Source organism: Humulus lupulus, chromosome 7, assembly GCF_963169125.1.
Source record: "Humulus lupulus chromosome 7, drHumLupu1.1, whole genome shotgun sequence".
In the NCBI taxonomy this organism is placed as follows: domain Eukaryota; kingdom Viridiplantae; phylum Streptophyta; class Magnoliopsida; order Rosales; family Cannabaceae; genus Humulus; species Humulus lupulus.
Genome location: NC_084799.1, coordinates 158,842,324 through 158,850,168, shown reverse-complemented (window position 1 = coordinate 158,850,168; position 7,845 = coordinate 158,842,324). Strand labels below are relative to the sequence as shown.

Below are 7,845 nucleotides of genomic sequence, written 5' to 3'. Positions count from 1 at the left end.
ACAGTATTCTGCTGCAATTGTTTTGTCAACGAGGCCAATTGTGTTGTCAGAGCAGTAACTGCATCAAGTTCATGTACCCCAGCTACCTTTCTAACCCCAGATGACCTCTCATGAGACCACTGATGATTTTTTGTGGCCATGTCCTCTAACAGTTCATAAGCTTCATTGGCACTTTCACTCATGAATGCCCCACCAGCTGCAACATCAATAATTGTTCTTGTTGTACCACACAGCTTGTTGTTTAATTGTGGACCAACAACCACTTTTCTATACAATGATGGGGACCTTTTCTCAATAGCTCCTTGAACCTTTCCCAAGAGCCATACAAAGATTCACCATCCAGCTAATAAAAATTATTAATCTCCCCTCTCAATTTAATACTTTTGATGGAGGAAAGAACTTAGCAAGGAATTTCTGAGCCATATCCCCCCAAGTATTTATCGAATTGGATTGAAGGGAGTTCAACCAACTCTTAGCTCTTTCCCACAGCAAAAATGTGAAAAGCCTCAACTTGATTGCATCATCGCTCACTTCATTATACTTAAAGGTATCACACAACTCTAAGAAATTTGCCAAGTGTATATGGGGGTCTTCAAAAGGCAAACCACCAAATTGGACAATGGACTGCACCATTTACAAGATCGCCGACTTAATCTCAAAATTATTGGCCTCCACAGCTGGTGGTCTTATAAAGTTTTGTACTCCCGTAACAGTGGGCAATACAAAGTCTCTTAGCCTCCTTGCAGCAAGATGTGGAACCTGACCTTGAACAACCTCGGGAACCTCATTATTCCTGTTATTCTGTGCCGTCTCCACAATCTGACGAGTTAACTTCTTGTTTCTTCTGTTTTGTTTGCAAACCTTCTCAATTTCAGGATGAACTGGAACAAGGTTATATGCTCCTCTTCTGCTACGCATATAACCAAACTACCTGAATTTGACAAAGAAACGCAGCTGAAACAAGTTAGAAACAAGACAGAACAACAAAATTAAAAATAAAATTAAATAGAGTGATATTGATAGTTTTAGACCTCGGCAACGGCGCCAAAAATCTTGTTGAGAAATTTATTTCTACGCAAGTGCACGTATGGAAAATTAGTAATAATCTTGGTAAAACCAAGTATCGTCCTCAAGGACTGAATAACCAATTACCAATCAATTAATCTTTTTGTTTATATTTGGTCAATTAAACTTTGATTCTTGTAATAATGCAGAAGAAAATATAAATTGCAGAAACAATAATTAAGAACTCAATAAAAACAATAAGTTTAAAAAAAAACCTTGAATTTAAATAATAAGAGAGCAATTATGGAATTTACTCTCATCAACTATCCTCCCTATTAATCCTTAATACAAGTTACCAACTTTTTCTTCTTTCTTCATATTTCAATTAACGAGTTGAAAAAAGAAGCTTATAATCATGTTATGAATTATAAACTCAACCTAAGAGAAAATTTCCTATATTTCTATGGTTAATTTAATCACAAAGGCAAGATTAATCAAAACAACTCAAAAGAGAGTCACACAATTAATCTAGATACTCTCATTCCAAATTATAATTGCGTCGTGAACAACCAAAGCAAATTCAAATTGCACTTCTCAGATTCTGATTCAAAAACATAGAGGTAATGACTATAAATGGCCAATCAATAATCAATCAATAATCAATTATAGATTGCAAGAAATTGAAAAGAAGATGAAGAAGGAATGATAATTGCATTAGTTCATAATATGGATTCAAGCGATTCCATTCTAAACACAAAGAAATTCAAGAACAAACATAAAGAAATAGATGGATGACAAACAAGTGAAGAAGCCTCCAAAAGTGTTCTCTAAGAATTTTAGCCACCAAAGACTGTCTAAATATTTTTTTTCAAAATTAGGTTTATGACCTAAATTTTTCTTTTTGAAGGATTTGGGTCGCGGCCCAGTTGTTCTAGCGCCGCGACCCGTGTCTCAAAACTGCATTTTTCGTTGAGCAGGGTCACAGTGTAACTGTCCACTTGCCACGACATGTGTCCTTATTTCCCTGGGCATTCACTCTTCTAAGTCGTGGCCCTCCAAAGCCATGCTGCGGCCCGTGCCCTGACTCCAACACACTGTTTCTGTGAAGAGGGTGGCCGTGAATCCAAATTGCCCAAGCTGTGGGCCTTAATGAATTCTCAAATTTTTGCAATTTTAAACCCAAAAAATAACCAATGCCTTCAAATCATGCCGATATCCATCGTTTATAGAAAACAACACCGAAACTTGGGTTTTTCTTCTCTTTTTGAACCAATTTCCTCCAAGTATTCAAATCTTCCTTTTTATTCACTAAAACTAAAAAACAACATAAAAGACTACCTAAAACACCACATAACCGTGAGATAAACTAGACTCAATAGTCCTTCCTGACCTGAGAAGCCGTAAACCTAGCGTAGATATCTGCATAAACAATTGACATAATGAGAATGCTAAATGCTATAAAGTAGACAAGAATTTATAAGACTAGCAAGGTGAAGAAAAACTTACACGTTCGGCATAGAAAATAAATCTTTCAAATTGCTTAGATAACTCGCGATCTCGATAATGGTCGCAATCTTAGGGCACCGATTGAGATAACATAACCCATCATCTCCGTTCTTGGTGTTAGGGTTGGCCTTTATATAAAAAAAATATAAAATATCTTCTGTGGTGGGGTCTCCTATTCATTTTTTAGAAACAAAATTTTTAACCCAGCAAGGAGGCGATACGCGTTTGGTGGGAGCTAGAACTAAGTTAGCTTTATGGAATTTAAAAAATCAGAAAAATACGAGCTCAGCAGTAAAATGGCCCCTGCCTTCAAGTTCTCCTTGCCCCAAAATTATTCTCGAGGGCAGTGCAGCTCCGCTCTCCTTAAAATTCTAGGCGAGCATAAAACATTAAGTATGTCTAAATGCCATGTCCCTTCATTATTGCATTGACCTTTCACAAAGAGGTTATCCAAGTCACAATTTTCTCACCTTCGTAAAAGATGCATGTAGATACCTCGACCTCCTTTACCACCACTGGCCCATATTAGGGAATAGGGATCTCCGCAACTCTTTGACTTTGAGAGGATGAGCTAGCTAGTTTCTTGGGTTGACTCATTGTGAATAATTTAGCTCACGATATGGATCTGCGGTAACTGTTAGTGGATGACCTAAGGATATTGTTTAAAGCATCAAGTAAACTGGTCATCCTCGATAACCAGGAATAACTCTACCTCAATACTTGAGAAGGAAGTCTAAAATACACGAGCTAGAAAACACCTACGAACCTAGTTGAATCCTACGAGCTAAAAATCCTATGTGGAGCCTTTTGGAAATTACTTATACAGGATCTTATTTATTTTCATCTAAATCATATATTAAACAAATTAATATAAGAAAACCTAGAACATGTTTCTATAATTTAATTTAAATAGAGATAATGATAAGAGCACTTACATTATATCCAACAGAATGAATAAGTCCTTCATTCAGTTTCTCTAACCCTTGCATCATTTCTGTCACAGGGTGTCACCAAGAAACTTAATCGATCTTCTAATTTCTTCACAGCCTTCCACAGTGTCCTTAGAATCACGTAGACTAGAGTGGGAAATTCTTAGCACATGAGATAAATACAGAGAGAAGAAGAGAAGAGAATATAGAGGCTTAGAAAAAGACTTTTGTTGTAGAGAGAGTCTAAAACCCTAAAGTATCAAAACTAGATCTCCTGATCATCTGTTTTCAACTCTCACTTAGCATTACTTTTAAAGGTTCAATTTGGTCACTTATTTAATTAAAAATAAATAAAATAATAGGAAATTACATCCCTTATGTCGAAATTCTCATGGGCTATAGGCCCGTGAAATTTCTCATTTTATTATAAGCCTGTTGGATATACATTCAAGGCCTGTATTATTTACTATTGATTAATTAATTAAATAAATATTTAAATCCTTTATCAAATTAATAATTTATAATTTGAACCTTGATTTAAACTTATTTATAAATTTTGACACCAATTTTTCTTAATTCATAAATCTGCCCTTAAACCTCTTTTCTTCTCAAATTGTATAACTCCATGAAATTATTCAAAATTGACCTTGTCAACTTTGACAACTGTAATTGATAATTAAATCAATTAATTAAGGCTATCAGGATGATTTATCCAAGTTATTGTGGAGACCATGGGCCTATGAAATCTAGCTCGAATAAGTTATCATAAATTTAACAAATAAATTTACTAACTTATAAATTCCTTGTGACTCCACTAATGACTCGAAATTGCACTCTTGAATTCATAGAATGTTCTATAAGCAATATATATACGTTATTAGTTATCAATTTTTATAGCCATAATTGTCATTCAATCATCTATATACAGTCTTCAATGTGATGGGACTAAAATACTATTTTACCCTCATTTTATTTTATCATTAAAACACTTAGTTCCTTGTAAATGATATTTCAGTAAACTAATACTAATTACTGAAATGAGATCTCTATCATTCAGCACCTCGAAGCAAACTAAAAGTAAACCATCATTTTACTTCTTCATCAGAAGTATAGATGTTCATATCTATGATTAACACTCCTACTCAATTATACTATCGAGTTCCCAAGATGTAAGTATGGGTTAGTCTGTAGGGTAAGCTGATAAAGAACAAGTCAAAGAACTCAAATAATACAATCAATTAGAATACTAACCACTCTGAATTTAGATTGAATTGACCTATGGTCAACTATATGATTTGACTAGAATAGATAATAACGATATCTTTACTTATTCTATCTACTGTCATTATCGGTCCTGCCCGACATAACAAATACATCCGATCTTATCTACTTTGCTAATGTTTTGGAAAGAACATAACACTGCAATGTGTAAGTAGATCATACCATAGATTGTCAAGTCAGTTTAAATCATGTGCACTAACTAATCTTAGGACTAACTTATTTTGAACATATAATCGTATTTGTACTCCACTGTAATTACATCACTATAAATATGATTAGCTATATGCTTGAGATTTAATTGAAGTTTATAGTAAGCAAATAATCATGAAAATAAAACACGTGAGCAAAGTGATTGACCTTGTCAAAAAATGATTTCTATTCTTTTATTGATAATAAAATGAGATTACAAAGAAATGAGGTTTTAATTAGGGCATATAAACCCAACATTAAGTTCATATATTAGTTTTTCTTAGTTGTATGGAGGTTTGATTTTGTGTAAAATTATGGAAATCTCATTTAGGTACGAGATTGTGGGTTTGAATGTCATGGGTTTGAGATTTGGGGAAGAACATGAATTCTGGGCACAATCTAGGTTTCAAGGGACTTAGCGCAATCGTGCTAGTGTCGCAGAACCCAGGGAATTTAGGACACAATTTTGGTTTCCAGGCCACTAGTGCGATCACGTTAGGGCTAGCACGATCGCGTCAAGTGCCCCGAAAATACAATTTTCTATTTTTTTTTTGGAAATTAGGCTCGCGACATCGGGGATCTGATTTGGTGACCCACTAGGGGACTCAGGGACGATTCCATTACCTAGTTGAATAAAATTGGCGGTCCTATGAGCTTGGGTTTAGTTTTTCAACTTGTGATTGAACTTAGTCCCTAATAAGTGTACCATTTATGTTGTGAGACAATTAATTCAAGATGGAACTTAGTCCATTGATGGATGCTTGAGGTTTTCTCTAGTAAGAAAGGGAATTGGATTGAACAAGCCGTGAAATTCACAAACACAAGAATCTTTTTTAGAATTTCTTGGAGAAAACTTATGGTCAGATCGAGATAGAGAGGTTAGAGAGAGATTGGAAAGAGTGAACAAGTCTATCAAAACTATAAGAGAACCCTTTTATAGTGTAAGCACTATCATTAGATCCCATGGATAGGATTAGATTTTTTGAACACATCATTTGAAGATTAAAACATGTGTTTGTACGGACACGTCAGTTGACTCATTGCCTGCTAGGCGATGTGTCACCTAGTAGCAGACGATGTGTCCCTTCTACAATTCACCAAAATTCTAAGCTTTTAGGCAATTCATCGCCTCCAAGGAGGCAAAACAACACCACTTAGGTAGGTCCAACTTCTCAAAAGTGACCTTAAGAACCTCCCAAAGCTCCCAAACTTTATGGGCATCCTTAGATACCTCAGTGTGTCAAATTCGACCACAAAAACATAGTTATACACCTAGCTTGTGTAAGACCACTTGGACATTTTATTTCCCTCACTTGGTTAAATACAAACTTCTTCCTTTAGCTCAAATACAATATTGGTGCCTAAAATAAAGTACATTTCGACTTGACAATGAATACTAACCACTAATAATTGAGATTCAATTGACCTATGGTCAACTATATGATATGACTAGAATAGATAATAATGATATGTTTAGTTATCCTATCTACTGTCAATCAGTCTTGTCTGTTGTAACAAATACATCTGATCTTATCTACTTTGCTAATGTTCTAGAAATAACATTACACTGCAATGTTTAAGTAGATCATATCGTAGATTGGCAAGTCAGTGTAAATCTTGTGCACTGACTAATCTTCAAACTTATTTTTTAACATATAATCATATTTATATTCCACTTTGATTACGTCACTATAAATATGATTAGCTATATGCTCAATATTTAATAGAAGTTTACATTAAACAAATAATCATGAAAATAAAACATGTGAGCAAAGTGATTGACCAAGCCAAAAATTGATTTCTATTCTTTTATTGATAATAAAAATGATATTACAAAGAAATTGGGTTTTAATTAGGGCATAAAACCCTAACAGACCCACGGGTGCCCCTAATCCATGAGCCTAGTCCTCAGAAAGTACTCTCCTTAGAAATTGTGGGTTACAAATCCAGTTTTGGAAACTAGTTTTAATGCAAAACCGTTCTTTTAGTTTAACCCCTAAGCTACCTATTTTCTAGGTTCAAAACACAGAATTTTCCCCAAAAAATCACTTATGCTAATCCTAATCAGAGTCTAAAAACCCAAAAAAAAAAAGGCATTAAAATCTAACCTATAATGTTTTCTCAAAATGACATATACTATCATGCTCAAAAGCGCTATCCTTAAGTATTACGAGTAGTCAAACAATAATGTCTGAGGGAAAAATTACGTGAAGAGTTCAAACATATAGAAGCATTAGAAAAAATAATCAAAATTTAAAAATTTCAACGAATCATTAATACTTACTATTGATGAAGGCTATGATTGAGATAGAATCTTGACGGATCGAACAATCCAAGATGCTAAATCAAGAAGATGGTTGTTTGAGAGCTTCTGTAGTGCGAGAGGGAATGAAAGAGGATGAATGCAGAGGAAAATAAAAAAAGTGATGATGTGATTGATCAGAAGAAAAGGCATATAGATAGGGAAAGCCACCGGAAGATCTGGGGTTGTTCGATAGAGAAAATTTCAGATCAAATGGTCAAAATTAAATAGACAAAATCACGACAAAAAGGTGACATGACAACTATACAAGTACTTGGGAACTCGAACAATGCATGCGAAAATAAGACATGGGTCCAGTACTCAAGAGGGTAGGAGGGCACGTTTCTGATAGCAGAGGTGGAAAAGTATAATTTCGTTATATTTTATTATTAAAATTATTGTTTGAATAATTTATATAAATATCAGAGAATTCCATATTCATGTTTGATAATAGGATCTTGTATACATACGATAGAATTAAGACCATATATAATGAATAAAATAGTCAATAACATATTTATGTATGGAATCTTTAATCTATGGTTCCTAGTACGGTTTACTAAGCATATCGTTGAATGCATGTAAACTAGATTCAGATTATTGATGTGGATGGACTACTTGGTAAAGCTATTT

At 34.3% G+C, this 7,845-nt stretch overlaps 1 non-coding gene across 1 annotated transcript; it reads left to right on the top strand.

The window, feature by feature from the left end:
* The first annotated feature begins 269 nt into the window (after positions 1 to 269).
* LOC133793218 (small nucleolar RNA R71) lies at positions 270 to 376 on the top strand. Its single transcript, XR_009874673.1, has one exon. It is a non-coding gene; the product is annotated as a small nucleolar RNA R71 (small nucleolar RNA).
* Positions 377 to 7,845: the final 7,469 nt, after the last annotated feature.